The sequence below is a fragment of the Adiantum capillus-veneris genome, chromosome 6, assembly GCF_014529385.1.
Source record: "Adiantum capillus-veneris isolate H3 chromosome 6, ASM1452938v2, whole genome shotgun sequence".
In the NCBI taxonomy this organism is placed as follows: Eukaryota; Viridiplantae; Streptophyta; class Polypodiopsida; order Polypodiales; family Pteridaceae; genus Adiantum; species Adiantum capillus-veneris.
In genome coordinates this window covers 3,535,939-3,556,507 of record NC_140936.1, presented here as the reverse complement: position 1 = coordinate 3,556,507, position 20,569 = coordinate 3,535,939, and positions in this window count along the sequence as shown.

Below are 20,569 nucleotides of genomic sequence, written 5' to 3'. Positions count from 1 at the left end.
TACTCCACCTGACGGGTCAGACGAGGATCTGTTGGAGTGGTTGGATGCTACCAAATCTATGCCCTGTTATAGAGTCTCTATTCACTCTTTGCCTGGAGGTACACCCTCTTCCAATGTTTCCACGATAACTAAACATAATAGCCTGTGGGACGCATGTCTAACCTCACCATCCTATCTTATTGCAGTATTAGCGAGAACCACGATTAATTTGTCAAACCATGGGACGAAGCTGACTCAACTAGTGCATAGAGGCTACAAGAGGGTGTCAATATTTTGGAAAACAACTAACAACTCGCATCTAACTCAAGCTACACTCAAGTGACTGAAATCACCAAAGGCCAATCGCTTGTTGGCAAACAAATCACATCCATTACACGATCAAATGACATCCAAACATAACGAAACTTCTAGGACATGTTTATAAGACCTAAGCACAAGTGCTTATGGTCTCAAACCCCACTTTAGGTCAAGTTTCAAAATCACAATTATTAACAGTAGTGGATTTTTGACCTAGTCATTTTTGACCCAGAATGCATCTAAATGCTTAGCAATGATACCCCAATACCCCGCCTATGCTTAGTTTTTCATTTGAAAGTGTAAATTCCTAGTTGTGATGAAATTATGCCGCGGGTCAGCGATGCCAAAAGCTACAAAATACTATGAATGGCTTACGTCAATGGATAGAGCTCTTACCTCTAGTTGCAATGCAACAAATGCAATTGCAATGTGACAACCGGAGACGGAGTAGGAAGCACGAGAAGGAGAGAAGTGAGCGTCATTAGCTCACGCTGTGTATTTCTTATCCAAAAACTTATATAAAACTTAAAAAAATTGGCTTTTATACCTTAGACAAGGTTTTTAGGTGGTCAAAACTAATAATCTAGAGTTCTACCAAAGCTGGGAAATGACTGGCTGATACAATCTAGAAGCTTGTAGCCTCGGCTCATTAATTACAGAGTTCATCCGAGAAAATAAGAGTTACAATATTCCCTATTTATCAAAATAATAAATGTTTTACAAAGAGAACTCCGAAAAATGGTGTCCGTCTTAGCTTGTTGCTAACATTCCCCCCCTCCTCGCCTGTGTCGTCCCTTGACACAACTTTATGGGCTGAAATAGTCTTTGGGTTGACGGCTAGCGAAGCGGTCTTTAAGCGCATCTAGTGTCTTCTGGTATCTGATTCTTCTTTCTTTGTCGGGCACTTGTAGAAATTGCATTGTCACTTTATTCTTCAGCTCCACCACTGAGTAGCCTACAAACCTGGATGTAAGGTTGCTGATCACCGGTGCAAATATCTTTGTTTGCCAGGTGAAGAATCCAGTGTAGAAGGCTTCTTCAAAGGCCAACATATTATTTGATGGCAAGAACATACATCTGGCATAGAAGCCGTAAAGGACTTCTTCTAAAGGCTGACTACTCAGATCATAGCATAAGCCGTTGTTACCTTCTAAAAATGATATTCATGGTGCTCATGTTTGCTCAGGCTCATTAAAAACTTGTATACATGTGAGCAACATTCTGCAAATTTTATATAACATGGCGCAGGAGAGATCTGGTAGACTCTTGAAGAAAGACATGGTGCCTGTTAGGGTTTTCACCATGTATTCCTATGTTTCTTGTCCTCTCTCTAGAGCTGGCAGTCTGGGGTAGTTAATCCAAGTTGTCCTCTTCTTTGTCAATGCTTCATGCTCTTGCCATGTCCTTACTCTGGGTACAGGACAAAATGTTGGATCTCTTTGAATGGTTGCAGGTGCTCTTGTAAATAGAATCCGGTATTTCGGATTCTTTTTCAGCCAGCTTAACCTCCACTTTGGGTGGTCTTTATCTACGCCATCTTCTTGCATATCTTTGTACAGCCTCTCTTTCACCTGTAATATTTCCACTTTAATGAGAGGGTATGGCACGGATTGTTGATGCCATTGCACATTGATCTGATTGGGAGTGAGTTGAGTGATGTTGATAGAGTGTAAAACTCTCAACTCCCAATCCATTGCGTCTTTCCACTGCTCATCCATCGCTTCGGTGATCTTCTCTTTCAGTGTGTCTTCTTCAGCTTTTGACAGTTGGAACATTGGCATTGTGTCTGCATCTGTGATGTGAATTTGGAAATCCTCACTACCACTCGGCTCTACTGCGGACTGTGTCTCAAACTCAGCAATGAGATTGAAGGTATGTCTATCTGTGGTGGCTCTAAAGTGCTTGCCTCTTCCTGCATGTCTGGTTTTCCATCTATGAGGAGTTGGTTAGCTCGCTTGAGTTCTACTATTTCCTTGAGGAGCTCCTCTTCTCTTTGAACCCACATCAGTGCCAGGTCCTTGCGCTATGATTGTTCCAGCTTTAATTCCAATTCAAGATCTTTGTTCTTCTTTTCAAGTGCCTTGTATACTTTGTCAGTTCCTTTGATCGAGGCCCCACCTCCGGCCGGGGCAGAGGAAATAGCTTAGTCGGTTAGAGTGTTGGTCTGTCATGCCAGAAGCCGCGGGTTCGAATCCCTTTTTCCCCGTTAGCATTATGCTAGTTAGGCAAGGCTGGATTTTCTCTTATTTTTTGTAAGAAAATTGCATGATTATTGATCCACTATTCAGAGTACTGCAAAGAAGCATTGGCAACATCTAATTGCACCTAAATTTTTTGAGCTGAGAGAGATGTCATAAGAAGTTCATTCGTAATGTCTATCAGCTGCTCGTCTTTTGCTTTGCAGACATCAGATAATTTGGTGAGCAAATCACCTAATTCCTCCATTTCTTTTTGTTGCTTATCCCTAGCTAGCTGATGTTTTTCAGCTTCCGCCTTCATCTCCTGCACTTGCCTTTGAATATCGATGATGACAGTCATCCTATCTTCTAACTCTCCTTGGAGAGCGTCAATCACCATCTCAAGCTCTTTGGCTTTTGTGATGTGACTTAGTGCTGTTGAACAGAGTCTCTTTGTCATTTCTTGCATCTACCATGCATATTCATTTACTTGTACTACTACCTCGTCGTTGGACTCCCAATCCTCCTGTCTTGCCAGCTGAGATGTGCATGCAGCCTCATGTGTGTCTTTCTGCTACGTCGTAGCTGCTGGTTGTTCTTGTGTGGAGGTAGAGGGTCGATCTTCTTCTTTGTCATCCTGAGGCTTTGATGCCTCAGCGGTTTCTGGCTAAGTGTAAGTAAAAGGTGTTTCATCCTTCTCTTGATGTGCTGCAGTAGAAGGTGTTGGCTCAGATCCTGTTGTCTCTTCTGGTGCCGGACTTGCTTCCTTCTATGGCTTGGGTTCTTTCTCTTGTGTAGTGGTAGCCTCTTTTTTCGGCTCTGCTTCTTTATCTTTCTCTTTCTCTTGTTGGTCCGCCTCTTGTGCAGAATCTATTTCTTTGTTGGATTCAGATTCATTGGCTTTCTCTGGCTCCGCTTCTTTATTGGACTCTTTGCCCGCCGGTGATGGTGGTGGGCTTGGCATGGGGTGTTGCTGTTGTTCGGTAGGTGGTGAGGTTGGTTTGGGAGATCCATATCCTTGCTCTTGTGTTTCTTCTCTAGCCGTCTCCTCGGCTTGTCTTTGTTCTTCCGCCTCTTTGGCTTTTCTTACTGCGTCTTCTGCCTCCTTTAGCTTGAGGGCTTCGGCTTCTTGGTACATTCTTTCCAATCTTTTTGTCGGATCTTCAGCCTCTTTTCTTGTATGGTGTTTTGTTCTAGGGCCTTTAAGTCCAGCAGGCACCCATTTCTCTGGGTACTTCCCTTATGCTTGTCTACTGCGCTGGTAGGCCTGTTTCTCTCTTTCAAAGCACGCTTGATTTTGGGCTGGCTCTTCTTGGTGTGCGGCCATAGCTTTTCTTTTCATTTCTTCTCTACGAGCTCTCTTTTTCTCGTTGTCAGAGCTCTCGCTGCTGTGCCTTTCCGGCGAGCTATCAACTGACTCTTCATCGGATTTATATGATCTTTTTCTTGAGGGTTGTGTTTCCAATATCCAGGTGTTCTGATCAGGAGCAGGTGGTAGATTGTCGTCCATGCCAATGGCATGGTATGCTATCCTCTTCAAGACCTCTAGCGCACCCAAGTAAGTGATTTTTCCTTCCTTCTTGGTGCCCTTCAAGGTGGTCAGGACATATTGCGCATGGTCCACTGGTTGTCTTATTGTCAACTTGAGAACTTGAGTGAATGTGGTAGCCACAACGTGATTTGGCGTAGTGTACCTTGGTGGCCTTTTTGCCAGAAAATGGAAGTACTGATGGTACAAGTAGGCTGGCTCTTCGACTTGTTTGTGAATTAAATTGGCAAAGGTAGCCGCAGCTCTCTCTTTGGTAAATGTTCCTGTTGTTTTCCTGTCCCTTGCTTGCATGGTCATTCCTTATGTGGGCAATCTAAGTGCCTCTACCACTATCTCTTTAGTGATGACCACTTCAACCTTGTTCCCTTGGGTGTCAGATATATGTGCGGTTCCATCTTCTTTAATTGTGGATAGAAGCTCGTAAGCTTTTTAAAAATCCACTCCGCAAGGCTCTTGTTCATAGAAATGCCCGAGTCCCAGCCTGTGGTAGTCTCTTTTGTCTCTGGCTTTGCAACTGCATCATAGACTTCCTTGGGCAGGAGTTGCAACTCCATTTGTTGCCCCTCTTCACTCTTGAATCTGCCATTGAAGACAATAGTGTGATGCTCTTCTAGCTATTCTCTGGAGCGGTATGATGCCTTGGCTGCTTTGACTGACTCGGGTCCTAGTTGATAAGCGGGGAATCACTGTAGTTTCTCCCTTTGGTTGAGCTTCTTCTTGGCCCTCTTCGCTGCTTGCATGGCTATCGTTCAATGAATAGAGTGCAAAGTTAGCAGATTTGTCAAAATTTTCTTTGAAATGTCCTTTAGTCTAAAATGCTGACAATTTTGGTCCAATTTGCTTCAAATCAATTTTTGAACAAGCAAAGATGCATAAGAACATGCAAGGAACAAAACTGTAAAGTCAAAACAAATATTTGCAACCAAAGTAAATAATCGCGATTATTTACAGCTGAGGAAATTTTTCAACTTTTTGCAAACTTGGCTTCATAGACTTAAAGTATATACCAAATACATGCTCTGAGTGAAATATGGGCTCATTTGGATGCATAAGGTGAAAATGGTACCAGATTTTGGCTTTAGGTCTCTAAAACAGTAGATATAAAGGAAATTTGAGATTTTGGACTCCAAATTGGTTCAAACTTGGCTAGTGGGCTTAACACATCATATACTTTGGATTTATGATGAAAAATATCAAAAGTCCCTAATTTTGACCAAAAAGTAAATAATCGCGATTATTAACTTTTCTTCCAAAATTGATATTTTTTGGTAGAAACTGGTTCTAGGCATTGTATAGACCCTGTACATGAGATATAAGGTGATTTGGATCAAGAAATGTGGTCCAATTTGGCTCGATGGTTACAAAGCATCCAATTGGTATGCGGGCAGTTCCTGCAACTTCTCTTTCACCCTCATCCGGATCCAATTGGTATGTGGGCAGTGCCTGCAACTTCTCCTTTTGGTTGAGCTTCTTCTTGGCTCTCTCTACTACTTGCATGGCTCCTGTTCACTGAATAGAGTGTCAAAGTTATCAGATTTGTCGAAATTTCTTTGAAATGTCCTTTAGTCTGAAATGTTGACGATTTTAGTCCAATTTGCTTCAAATCAAGTTTTTGAACAAGCATAGATGCATAAAAACATGCAAGGAACAAACTTGTAAACTTGTCTTCATAGGCTTGAAGTATATACCAAATATATACTCTGAGTGAATTATGGGCTCATTTGGATGCATAGGGTGAAAATGGTACCAGATTTTGGCTTTACGTCTCTGAAACAGTAGATATAGTGGAAATTTGAGATTTTGAGCTCCAAATTGGTTCAAACTTGGCTAGTGGGCTTAACACATCATGTACTTTGGATGTATGATGGAAAAATATCAAAACTTCCCCAATTTGGCTAGAAAGTAAATAATTGCAATTATTAACTTTTCTACCAAAATCAACATTTTTTGGTACAATTTGGTTCTAGGCATTGTATAGACCCTTTTTATGAGATATGAGGTGATTTGGATGAAGAAATGTTGTCCATAAGAAATTGGCTTGCAAAGACTTCTTTGCGTTTTTTGACAATTTTACAAGTAATGGGTGGTCATTTTGGCTCATACTTGATTTTTGCCATGTAATAGGTGTGTACACATGATAGGTGAGGTGAGCTGACAATTTCCAAGCAAAACTAATGCAAAAGTAAATAATCGCATTTATTTACAACAGTAACAAATTCTTTGCAAAACTCACAAATTTTGACCTAGACATATTCCATACACCTGATACAAGTCCTAAATTGAATTTGATTAAGTTTGGTCATGCTAGCATCACTTTGTGCTTTGTCGACTCTGAAACACCGTTTTTTTTGTGACTACACTGCCTGTTGGGTTGGTCAGTCAACTTTGAGGCTTTGGACTTGTCCGCAACATAGTCGTGAAGCAACCTGTCCAATTCTGGCGCATTTGGAGTCAGTTTGACCTCGTATGTCGAATTTGATGATTTGTAACCTTCGAGCCATTTTCTGCTCTTTGAGGGCTTTGCTTGATGGATTTCACCAATCCAATCATATACATTGTATATGGACCTCATAAGCAAGCCATCTAGGAGTCAGGTCGAAATTCTGGCATTTGCCAAAAACCTAACTTTTCTATTGGGGACCCCCTCGACCCCTGTCAAATGGTCATTTGATGATATAGAAAGATTCTATTATGTTAGGGCATGCTATGGTTCGAATCCCATCTGATTTGGTCAAGCTGGCAGGCCGCTATGATCAATTTTAGGTCGTAGGTCTTCGTGCACTGCTTGGTTTCTAGGGTTTTAGACTAGCTACCGGCCGTACAAAATGGATCATTGATGAGTAAAGAACTTACCCCTCATGTCTCGTGTGAGATGCGCTAAAAATGGTCAACTGTGGGCTCCGAAAAAGTTGCACGAAAGAGGCCGAAATCTCTCTACCAAGGTTGCAAGTGGAAATAACGTGGTTTTAGCCTACCTTGAACATCTATACCCGAACTTCCCGAACCAAATTTCCCCAGATTCCCCTGTTAGTCCTACTAGGCCGTGAAATCTATGCTAGACTCAAAAATTTCCCTAATCGGATTCTTATAGCTCATTCTGCAAGAATTTTGCAAAATAGGCATGGCCGCCTAATTTAGGCTTCCCGCTTCCATCTTCTGATTTCATTGAAAATTTTTGTGCTCGTCTGCCTTGTCTTTTTTATCACCATTGTGTCTTCCATTTTTCCATCTGAGCTTCCTTGCTATTTATTCTGAATTTTTGACCTATTTATTTAAAAATCAAAAAAACTAGCAAAATACTCTTAAAAAAGTAAAGTAAAAATCCAATATTAATAAAATCCATTGAAAAACACAGCTTTATTAATTTTTGTTTAATTTTTCTATTTTTAACCTCATTATCAATAAAAATGATGAAAAATACCCAAAAAGGACTATTTTTTATTATTTTTTGATAGAATATACACTATTTACACTCATTGGGAAGATATTATCAATGAATTTTCCCTTGATGATGAATTATAAGGGAAGTATTAGGTAATTTGAAAATCACACGTTAACATCAAACTTTTTCTCCCTCTTCAAACATTGCCCTTAATTACTTCGTACTTAGTGCCCTTCCACCCCTCCTAGATGGCGTACTCCGGGACGATTGTGTGCATGGGTTGAACAATTGTGTCTATGCATAGCCGTGGTTATCTCTACCATGCTATGAAGATGAATGCAGTTCAAACCAATATGATGTGCAAGAGCTGGGTCTTGAGTAATTGACTCAAGGGTTTCCGATGTCGAGGTTTGCTGCTGATGTCTTCCAAAAAGCAATTCTTGTAGCTTGTGTGCTATCTGTTTGATTCTACCACCCAGATGCTTCAGCACACTGACTACTTGAGCTGTTGGTAGCACTTTTGACTGTTGTCGAGGTTTTTCTCGCCATTGATAGCTTGGTCGGTTCAGTGTTGTATGGTGTGGTGGAGTCTTTTGAGAGTTAACTCACCATTGCTTGATTGGTTTTACGGTTTGTGGAGAAGATAAGTGCTCCTTTTTCTTCCAAGACATTTCCATGTTAGGTTCCGTTCTCGAAGATGCTCGTCTCTATGTTTTAACCCTCGGAACCTTCTTTTTTTTTGTCGGTGAAGTCTTAGGCACCCATATCTGAATCGGTTTATCCTTCAGTTGTGCTTTTGGTACCCAAATTTGCCTGACTCCTTGCATGCTACTTGTAGCATTTGATTGTCGAGGGGATGGAGAAGATTGACTACTTTGTGGTTTAGTCTGTTGATTGGTTCTTTTCCATTCCTCCTTGCTTGGTGCAATTGGAACAATGAGTTGCCCTCCTTTATGTGATAGCTTTAGTTGATCTATATCCCAATCTGGTATTGTTTTGTATGTTTGCATCCAGGGTATTCCAGGAATCATCGTTTCATTCATGTGTTCATCTGGTAAGCATATAAATTGATGAGGACATGAACATCCTTGTACTATCACGTTTAAGTTGACTACTCCCAATGTTGGAGTTGAATTATTGTTGCATCCTTTGATTGTCGCTATTCCTGCCGTCAATGCTTGACTTGTATCCTTCTTGTATGTGGAATAACTGAATGCATTTACTCTAGCTCCTGTGTCGACCAAATCATTGGTGCTATGATTGTTGAGCTGTACTTTGATGCATAGGTCCATTCCATCTAACCAGTCATCATCTGTTGAAGCTGCGTCTTTAGGTAATTCCTGTTGTCGATCATCTTTTTTTAGATTGTTGATGGGAATCGGTATTTGTTGATTCTTGAGAGCAGTTTTCCGCTTGAGTACCCGAAGCCGAGCTTCCTCTTGGGATTCATCAATAACCTATTGTCATTTGATCTTCCTTTACTTGGCTGCATGCATTCTTTCTAGCAATTCATTGGTTAGTGGAAAATTGTATTTCTTTAAACGACATCCACTAATCCAATTAGCCATTGGTTCACCATCTAGGGTGGACAATTTTACTGCTCCACTTGGAGATACATCTTCAATGATAAATGGTCCGTTTCCCTTTTTCTTAAACTTTGGAATGTGTTGCTTAACGGAATAAACTAAAACTAAGTCCCCTTTCTTGAAGATTTTTGTGATTAAATGGGAATCAAAAAACTGTTTTTGTTTCCGCTTTTGTGCATAGATATGAGCTACAGCAGTTAGCCTTTGCTCATCTAGCTTTTCCAAATCTTCAAGCCTTACTGACAAAATATAAACAAGGTTAAAGGCTGTAGCATTTAAAGTTTTTTTGAATGAAACTCGATAAGCCCATTGAGCAGCATGGAGATTCATTTCCCAGTCTGTCCTTCTTGAACTAACCACTTTAGTCAGCACCGAGTTAAGAATTTTATTTGTATGCTCAGCTTGTCCGTTTGCTTGTGGGTGATAGGGAGCTGATTTGTTATGGATGACCATAAACTCATTAAGCAAATACTAGATTACCTCATTGAGGAAATAAGTTCCCCGATCTCATTGACAATCTCTATTGGCAGTCCATATCTCGTGAATACATACTCATATAAGAATTGAGCAGTGGTTCTAGCATCATTCTTTTGAGTTGCTTTAGCCTCGGTCCACTTGGTCAAATAGTCCATAGCTACAATGATATATTGAGCTTGGGTTCTATAAGCAGGTGGCTGTATTGGTCCAACAAAATCTATACCCCATTTTGCAAAATCTCTAGCCCCCATCATTGGTCTTAAGGGAATGCTATCTACTCGTGTTGGCATTTTTTCTCGTTGACAAGCATCACACCTTCGAACATATTATTTGGCATCTGCAAAAAGTGTTGTCCACCATATGCCTACCATCAAGATTGCTCTTGCGGTGGTCTCACTAGAAAAGTGACCTCCAGCTAATCCAGCATGTGCTTGTTCTATAATCGGAATATACTCATTTTCATTTGCACAAAGACGCAAATGTTAATCTTTACCTCTCCGATAGAATTGGTTCCCAATAGGAGCATAGTCTCTTGCTTCAGTTTCAATTGCTCTTTGATAGCGTTTACTCATATCCTCAGGAAATCTTTAGCTCGATAAGTAAGTAACCAGATAATTACTCCACTTAGGAATAGGTGACATTTGAAACAATGTTACATGAGGTATGGGTGTTTGTTTTTGACATTGAGGGCAATCCTTTACAAAAGATCAAACATCTCTTCTCATAGGCGGCCAAAATACTCCAAGTCTCAAGATTTGTTGCATAGTTTGGTATTCCGCAAAGTGAATTCCTACTATGGTAACATGTGCTTGACTTAGGTATCGTTCTTTTTCTTTAGGATTAATGCATATAAGCAATATCACGTCCCGATTTATTTTGTAGCCTACTAGCTAGTAATTGATACATAACCGATTGCTCGATTAATCCAATTGTGATAGGAAGTGGTATTTGTGAATCCACTTGAGCTATTGTCATCAATGACACAATGTTTTTCAACCATCTAGGTATCATTTCCACAGAGAACAAATAGACATCTGGTAGATCATTGTCTACCCCTTTAGGCGATTCCCCTGAAACAATCCTTGACAAATGATGTGTCCGTTGATGTGTAGTGCCTTTTTTTACAACCACAATGAAATCAAATTCGAGAAGAATGATGAACCATCTCACTATTCTCCTTGTGCTACATGGCTTGTTGACCAAATACAACAAAGCCTGGTGGTCCACAAAGAACACAAACTTGTTGGATAATAGGTAATGTCTATACTTTTTAACAGCATAGATCATTCCTAATCCTTCTCTTTCATTGGTGGTGTAATTCTTTTCCTCCATGTTCAATTGTCGGCTAGTATAAGAAATAGGAAATTCAATTTTTCCATTTTCTGGTTGAGCTAGTATACAACCTATAGCAAAATTGGAAGCATCTACATGTATGTGGAATACCTTATTCCAATCTGGTGCTTTCAATATTGGAGCTGAGGTGAGAGCTTGCTTAAGCTGAAGGATTCTTCACATGCCTTGGTCCATTCAAAGTGTGTAATCAAGCTATACATGGGTTTTGCAATTATAGCATACATGTAGATAAACCATCGGTAATATCCACAATGCCCCTCGAAGGCTTGTACCCCCTTTAATTTTCCTTGTCTAGCCATGAATGTGCACTTTTCAGGATTTAAGAAAATCCTATAAAGTCTACATTTTTCGAATACCTTTTTGAGGTGTTCAAAAATGATCAGCCCGGATTAAGAATGTACGCATAGATCATCCATATATACTTCTAAGAATTTCCTAAGATATTCTTTGAAAGCATGGCTCATCAACCTTTGAAACGTGGTTGGAGCATTATTTAACCCAAACAGCATAACCTGGTAGGAAAATATACCCCATTCTGTTGCAAAAGCAGTTTTATGGTAATCTTTTGGGTCAACCAAAAGTTGATTGTATCCTGAAAACCCATCTAAGAAGCTGTAAGCTTCTTTTCTTGAAACTCGTTCTAAAACATGCTCAATTATCGAAAGAGGAAATTTGTCTCTAATGGTAGTTGCATTCACCTTTTTGAGATTAACGCACACTCATATTTTTCCATTCTTCTTGGGTACTACCACAATTGGAGGCACCCAATCTGTGTGTTCAATTTTGTAAATGAATTTGGCTTCCTTTAGTTTTTCAATATCTTCTTTTATCTTCCTAAAAACTGTTTCGTTATACGTGTATGGTCTCTGTCTACTTGATTTTGCATCATGTCTCATGGGTATGGTATGTTGACAGATTTCTGGATCAACACCGTTGAGATCCTTGTAAGACCAAGCGAAGATATCTCGGTATTCCTTTAACAAGCTCAGTAAAAGCTTTTCTTCTTCTTCTGTTAGGTCATTCGCAATGTAAGCAGGTCAAGGCTCTTCTCTTGGTTCAGCCAAGTCTATCTTTTTAGCGTTTTCAGGCCCTTTGTAAGACTCGCCTTGTTTCCATAGTTCCCTAACAGGTTGTTTGACTATAATTTTCCGATCTTGGAGAGTATACTTTTTGTAATGGGATGGAACATGCATTACATCCTTACCATCCTCTTTCGTGGTTTCCATTTTGGTTGTGTATATCTCCTTTAGAGCTTTTTTCAACTCTTGATATTTCTTTTTCTGCTCAACTTTGGTCATGAGTGGTTTCTTATCCTATGATTTTTCTTGAGTACCCTTCCTTGTTTTTCTCAATGCTTGAGACATTCTTGAGCTTTTGTTTGAAGGATATCTGCTAGTTATTTTGTCCTTGACACAATCATCGGCATCTATCTGCATCAAGAACCCAGGGGATTCACTCTATATAAACAATGGGACACCACCTGCGAGCGGACAACTTTGATAAAACCCCTATATACGACTTATATTAGGGAATATGACCCCCCTTTCTACACTTATACCACAATAAATGAAGAAAACTATCATGCCCCTTTCTTACATATAAAATTTAGGTCTCACATGATCTAACTGAGTAAAACTAGTCAAAGAGTGTATAGCACAGTGGTTGGCAATGTACTAAGGAACCGCTTCTGCTGATAGCTAGATGTACCCTCAATGTGTCTTAGTTTGACTTTCAAACTATATGCCCGATCACCCTGCACTCTGGCTACTCGTCCAATTTTGGCCCATCCAAAGCTAGTGTAAATCAACCCTTGACGTGCTCCAAATCTGATCTATGACCAGCTTGATGCAAAATTTGATGTGTGACCTAATAAAAATCTTCCCATAAATTCATCTGAGTTCTAGGGCACATTGGTGACCAATCGCTACAAGTAATCAACCCAGGTGAGTTCCCCCCCCCCCCCCCCCCCCCCACCCACCAGCAAATATAATATTCCCCTCCCTTATTTTTAGTCTTGGGAGATAAATTATTAAGGGCCTACCCCTAACTTATATGCTTATGTAACTTGTAAAAAAAAACCCCTCTCATGAACTTACGTGGTGCAGTAAGTTTTCCATGGTGAATCCCCCGCGATCAAGAATTGTGTTTTACTGGAGACTGATGGCATAGGTCGTGTTTTCACAATTCTGGTGTCTCTTTTTCGTCTATACCATTTTTTTCTATATAATTTCTGGTTTGGAAAGTCAAAAAACTTTTCCTCCCCTCCTTTTAAAAGTAGCTTAGCTCTCGTATGCTCTTTTTCTGACCCCGAATCTTCTGAAGTAGCTGAGTGTTCATCTAACTCATCAGTTGCATCGTAATAGAGGTCTGAAAGGACTTGTTGTGCTTTCATTAAGTCCTTGGGTTCCTCATCTTTGTTTTCAATGTTGAAGATTGAAATCATTTGGATGGGAATTATGTTGTAGCCATCCTCATTGCAAAATTGAGTAGGCATAGACGTATTCACACATACATCCATAGTCGCTAAAATTTGAGTCCACTCGAATGGCTCAAATAAATGCTCTAGAAAGGATTCAGGTACATAGGCTTCGTCTATGTAGTCCCTTTCTAGGATGCATTCTTCTCGTCTTAAGCTTCTGTTTTCTGAAGCTCCACACATCCAAATAGGAGTGTCTCTGTTAACCAAGATGGGAGTTTAGTTTCAGCTGAAGAGACTGAATCAAACTCTTGGATGGGTGTTTTCAAGACATCTCTATAAGTGTGATCTTTTAGATTTACTCTTGTTATAGATCCCACTTGCTGCAAGTACAGATAATTGTTTTCCCAATCTTGGATAATTTGTACCTATCACATGAAAGGTCTTCCCAATATGATTTCATAAATTGAGTTTTTTCCCAAAGTCTACTATGGCGAAAGTGTCTTGATATTCAATTCCATAGAAATTGACTATCACTTTTTCAAGCAGCCCTAATGGTCTCTCAATGTGTCCATTAGCCAACTGCAATTTCATTTGAGTTTTTCTAATGGTTGGTTGTCCCTAGGATTCCCATACTACTTTAGTGGCTGTGGCTATACCAGCTCCACTATCCAGTATTGCCATGGTTTCAATGTCATTATATTTCACTTGGAGGGTGGTGTTTCCTTCTTCCCCTTCATAATATTCTCCGACTTTGTTCATGGGAATTGATTGAATCTCTTTGTTGTCCATTTCATTTTATAATTTTTCCACATTTTTTGAGATTAACCACGTTATCCCCACCTTCTCTAGGGTTTTCTGTAAATCATTTCACAAGTATGGTCTAAGTTTTAACAGTTCTTGCAAGGTAAGAGTGCATTGGACGAGTGTAGACATGATTGAATGAATGTTGTCTACTTCTAGGGTCTGTTCAGCTCTTTTTACTTGAGTGGTCTTGCACACGATGTATTCATCTTCGTTATCTCCCAAGTAAGAAGGTAAGGTTTTCAAGGTCAATGGTTTTGACATTCCTGAAGCTTGCGATCCGCAATCTCCGTACAAGGATTGTAAATCCATGTTCATATCAGAAGGTGGGTTATCCAACCAGACTTCCTCTATAGGAGCTGACTTCAGAGTTAGGCTCCCATCATTGATCTCCCTCACTTTTTCACATAAGTGTCTTGGCCAGTCTTCCTCTACGAATGGAATTTCGTCTAAGACATCTTCGTTGTCTGGCACTATAAGCTCTGGTTCTTTTGTTTTAAGGTGGGGTTGTGCCACCACATTGGATTTTCCTTTCGTTTCTTTTACCACAAGCTCTTCAGGTTTTGCGATACTTTCAAGCTCGGGTTTTTGTTTTTCTAGCATTTCTTGCGTGATTCTTACTAAATTTTGATAAGATTCAAGCTTAGTTGCTTCCATGTCTGGAGATGGATAGTTTTTCTATTTGTTTTCCATGTTTTGGCATGCTTTAAGTCTTACTTGGTAGGCTTCCAAGGCGGCATTAATAGGCTCAAAAATTTTATCAACCAGAATGGATCCTCCAGATTTCACGTGTGTTTCCTTGAATTCACTTCCAGTTTCTTTCAACTTTTCCTGGAATAGCTTCTTTGGTTTCTCCTCGATTTCAACCAGTTGTTTTCATTTTCTCATCTCATATTTTCTGCTCCTGCTCCTTTTGATTCTTTGAGAAGAAACTTTCGTATTTTCCGAATCATCAGAGGAGTTGTGTTTGCCTGGGCCCTAGTGATTACCTTGATTGGAACAATCGGTTCACTCTCTGATGAGCTACTAGATATCACTTGGACTACGTTTACTATTGTTTTACCCTTGTTCAAAAGATTTTTAGGACAATTTTATGGAAAGTGTCCACCCTTTTTGCAACATTGTATGCAATAGGCTTCAATTGGTTTGAGATTTTTGTTAGGCTCTACACATTCATTTTTTCAATGATCATCAGCACCACAGTTATGGCAGTTTTCTGTTCTTGGCTTCATCATGGGTCTTACCATGGGAGGTTTGACACCTTGATTGGCTACATAATACATTGATGCCAGCTCTAGTGGAGCATAAGTCACGGTTTCTTCCATTGGTGCTGGATGTGGATTATACCAATCTCCTTCTACCATTATTGTAGATCGACTAGGCTCTATATAGGGTGTAACAGGCACTAATGCTTGTTCATCTATGACTCCTTCAGAGTGCATGTACTTTACAGGCACTGCATTATGTCCTGGATACGGAGGTTTTAGTCCTAACACAGGTTGAGGTCTTTCCATACCCATTGGTGGTCTTTGAGCTTGGGCCATATTAAGCTGATACAGGTACATGGGTTGTCCTTGTGGCCTCATGGGCATATACTGAACATTTACATCATACTTTGGTCTAAAGTAGCACTCATGGGTCTCATGATTTTTCCATTTACCCTCTATTGCACATCATTTTTGTGGCCTAATTGGTGGTCCTTGTGGAGGTATCCCTTGTCCTGGTCCTCTCATAGGTGCTTTTTGCATGTTGTTCATCATGTCGTTCATCCTTTTTAGCATAACTTCTATGGCTGAGAGTAGTGTTGCAGCAGCCGTTCATCCTTTTTAGCATAACTTCTATGGCTGAGAGTAGTGTTGCAGCAGCCGTTCTCACTTGTGTTGGTTTAGTGGATGTTGTTTTCTCGCTTTGGTTATCCTTAGGGACATCTTCTTCATTGAAAATCTCGCAATTGTCTCCTAAGTCAATAGCATCTGACACACACGCTTCTAGGGTTGTATGCTTTTTACTATAGAGTATAGCATGAAGTTATTTGTTTAGCAATCCCTCCAGAAACAAAGATACATGTCGTTCTTCTGCCGGTATCTCCATCTCTGGGCATCTGGCAATCTTCGAGTTTCACAATCCCTAATAGACTCACCATGTTTCTGTTTAAAGCTGTAGATTTGAGCTACCATATTATGTTTGATCCCTGTCTTGGAACAAGCAGCTACAAATCCTTGAGTTAATGTGTTCAAATCCATGATTGACCTTGGTGGAATGTTTTGGAATCATGTCAATGCTTTTCCTTCTAATGTCATTCCAAACCCCTCGAATTGAGTATGGAAATTGAATATACGCTCTACTCTTAGCACTTGCTTAAAGCTTGCTAAGTAGTCATATGGATCCCCTGATCCACTCTATTTTCTGACCCATTTTTTAAAATCAGCTGGTCTGACGTGTCTATTTGCTTCAACTCCCGGTCTTAAGGCAGTTGGTCCTGTTCCGAGTCCTTCAAACCAATCTGTTGGAAATAGTGACTCATGTAGCCCTGGACTGGCCTTAGTGTCACCCGGTTTTTTACGTGATGAGGTGGTTTCTGGTTTCTTTACATTAATCTCAAATGATCTCTCACGGTGCTCATCTCTTGGAATTGTTTCTGGTCCTTGCCCCAATATCCAATCCCGTATGGAATACCCTTGGTATTTGGTTTGTTCTATCTCCTCAGGAGTCATCATAACAAAGTTGTTGTTATAACAATCCCTAAACAAATAAGTTGGTAGACCCACTGATCCCTTATCTTTGATCTTGAAGATATAGATAATCTTCATGGCCGTTAGTTGCCTTGGTTTGGAATGAGAAGTCCACAAAAGATCATTTATGTTTCTATCTTCCCAACAATAGACTCCGATCCTAAGATTATCCGTACTAAGCCGTTTCAAAGGCTTCAAGTCTAGTTGATCATATCCCTCGAATTCTAAAGTTGGCGATCCTTCTTTTGCTGACATATCTGGGATTATGGTGTTTACTTCCAACCCCTATTTGTCTATCATGTCAGGGTTTTCGACTTGTAAATACTGAGTTCCGTTTCGATCCATGTACATTTTTCCTTATTTATTTTCCCCAATCTCTTCTTCGAACTCAATACCATGGTCATCAATACAAATAGCATACTCCTCGTTAGGGTCCAAGTAAACCTGGGCTCCATGACGGTTAGTCTTGTAAAAAGTTAGTATATGCTTATAGCGCATTGTCGTTCCGGTTTTCGAGTGATTCGAGTAAGAAGACATTTCGGATGTTGAATCTGAAAAAGTGTCTGAGACTTCTTCAGGAATTGTGTGCAAGGAAGTGCCTTGATTCACGCTTTCTTCGGTGGATACTCTACTGGAGGTTTCTCCGTGTATGCCCTAATTTCCTAGTACACGACCAGATCTAAGGTTCATATAGGCTTATGAAGCCCTTGATAGAGTACTTACCTTGGATCGACTTATCGTCAATTTCCACTTGATTCAATTGCAAATTTCTATCAAGCCACTGATTCCTCGTCTGCAACCTGATTCCTGTACAAATTTGATTAAGTTAGCTATTCTTCTATAAAGACAGTAGAGTTTTTGCTAACTCTCATGATTGGTCTGGATCACTTAAAATCGAGCTTTTGTTACCATATACATGTGGTAGTGATGTGTGTGAACACACTAGGACCGCCGAGGCATTTTTTCCCTCTTTAGGAGGTTTTTTCCCCCGTGCATTGTATATACGCCCATCACTCTAGGGCTATCCATATTTCCATTGCACACTAAGTAATACACTCTCTATTTTGTGCCTTGAGCTTCCTTCGTCTTCTCCAAGCTATGTGTGTTTCTCTGCAACCCTAATTCCAACAATTGGTATCAGAGCAGGTCACGTCCTCCCGGGCTTAGTCGCCAGCTGCTCCACCACACGCCTGCTCACTTTCTCCGATTTCAGTGAGCTTTGGCGAGCGTTCGCAGGTCGACAAAAATTTTGGGAATGCTCGTAGAGCTTGGTCTACTCAAAATTTTGATTTGGGTTCATTTCGGCCTCCATTTCCACTACAGGCAGTACTACACAGGCAATTTCGTCATTTTGTGCAAAATTTCTGTCAGTGTTTTTTTCTGCATAACAGGTGCCTTATAGTATTCTACGATTTGTGCTATATAGCATAGGTTGTTCCCACTCTGTTTCTCCTATTTTCGGGCAGTTTTCACATCAAGTGCAGCATTTGCCATGGCTGACAACAACAACACAGATGTGTTCAAGATGTTTGCTGCTAAGGATAGGTTAGATGGGGACAACTACCCTATGTGCGCTTATATGATGCAACATGTTCTTGTGTCAAAGGGTGTCTGGAACATTGTGCAGGGCATTGATGTACATCCTGGTTCTGAGGATGTAGGCGATGTTGAGGATGTTGCAGGTCTTGTTGCAAGGATTGCAGCTATTAGAGTTGTTTTGCCTACGACAGAACAAGCTCGTTGGGATGTTAAGGATGCACAAGCTCATGAATTGATTGTGTTGTCTATGAAGCATACCATTGTTCCTCACATCCGTTCAGCAAAATCTACAAAACAGGCTTGGGATATTTTAGCAAGCCTTTATGCAAGCTGCAATGAGGCTAAAATTGCTTTGCTGGTAAAGAGCTGGAGTCGAAGATTATGCATGAGGAAGATGATATGGACACTTTCCTTGCTAGCGTCAAGGATATCAATGAGCAACTTATTTCTGCAGGTGAAGTCATTTCAGAAAGTTCCCTTGTGCAAACTGTTCTTGATGCCTTACCAGATTCCTACTAGACTTTTGCTAGTACTTGGAGAATGATGACCCAAGGAAATCCTGAAGTTGTCAAGTTTGATCCATTATGCACATGAGTCACTTTCTAGAAAAAACAGGACTAGGTAGCGTGCAGTTGAACAGGCTTTTATTGCTTCTCAAAGAAAGGGTGGTAACAGTAATGCAGCCACTTCTTATGGTTCTGCTGCGAGTGGCAAAAATTCTGTTCCTAATGCTTCTGTTGGCAGCACTTCGTATGGCAATTCTGGTGATAAGGGCAAAAAGAAGATGTGTTTCCATTATTGTAAAGCCAATGATCACTTGATCAAGTCGTGTCCTAAGTTGAAGGCCAAAGAGGCTAAGAAGAAAGAGGGTGGCTCCACTGCAAATGCTGGTTCCACTACAAATGCAGCCATTGTTGAGTCTTCTGTGAAAGGAGACTGTGTTGCTGATGTTGATGCACAATGGGCTTTTAGCGCAGAGTGCACTTACAATCCTGTTGTCCATGATGCATGCTTGTCAATTGCTGCAGATTCACATGTGTGGTATTTCGATAGTGGTGCTACAAAGCACATTACCTCACATCGTGAATTGTTTACCTCTCTCGAGTCTGTCCCTCATGGGAATTCAGTCACTTGTGCCAACAACGCCTCTTATCCAGTTCAGGGAGTTGGAAATATTGTGCTCACTGCTGCTAATGGCAGTTCCTTCACACTTGTTGATGCACTTTATGTACCTGGGATCAAGAAGAATCTCTTGTCTGTATCCGCACTTGCTAGACTTGGACTTGTAGTCAAATTTGTGGATGATAGATGTATAGTTCATGATCTCAGTTTTGGTGATGAAATTGTTGCATCTGGGCTTTTGTACCGTGAGCTGTATAAGATCACTTTGTATGACAAGTGTGGACAAAATTTTGCAAATGTTGTTGCAGATTCAAGGGCTATTTCAGATGCAAAACTTTGGCATGCACGTTTTGGTCATCTGAATTTTGCCAGTTTGCTGCGTTTGCAGAAATCTGATATGGTTGCTTCTTTGCCACCTCTTGAAGCACCTGTCAAACATGTTTGTGAAGGTTGTATTTTGGGTAACATGCAGCGTTCTAAATTTCCAAGGGATGGTTCAGTTCGGGCCACATGCAGGTTGCAGCTTGTGCATAGTGATGTTTGTGGGCCCATGCAAACTCCGTCCTTGGGCAATTACCTATACTTCGTGACTTTCATTGATGATTACTCCAGGCATGCATGGGTATTTCCGCTTAAAGCAAAGTCCGAAGTTTTTATGTGCTTCAAACAATTTCTGGCTATGGCTGAAAATGTCTCGAAATGTACTATGGGCACCCTCCATTCCGATCGAGGGGGGGAGTATATGTCTCATGAATTTAATGCATTTCTGGCTAGTCGTGGGATAAAACACCAATGTACAGTGCCTTATACACCTCAGCAAAATGGTGTTGCTGAGAGGAAAAATAGGTCACTAACGAAAATGGCACGATGTATGGTCAAAAGTCAAGCTTTTCCGCATTCTTTTTGGCTTGAGGCCATCATGTGTGCCACTTATGTACTTAACAGGTGTCCTACGAAAGCTTTGCAGTCTACTACTCCATATAAAGCATGGCATGATAGAAAGCCTTCTATTGAGCACATGTGTGTTTTTGGCTGTTTGGCATATGCTTTGGTGCCACAAGTGCAGCGCAGAAAACTGGATGATAAGGCTGTCAAATGTATTTTTGTTGGTTATAGTGCTGAAAGCAAAGGTTAC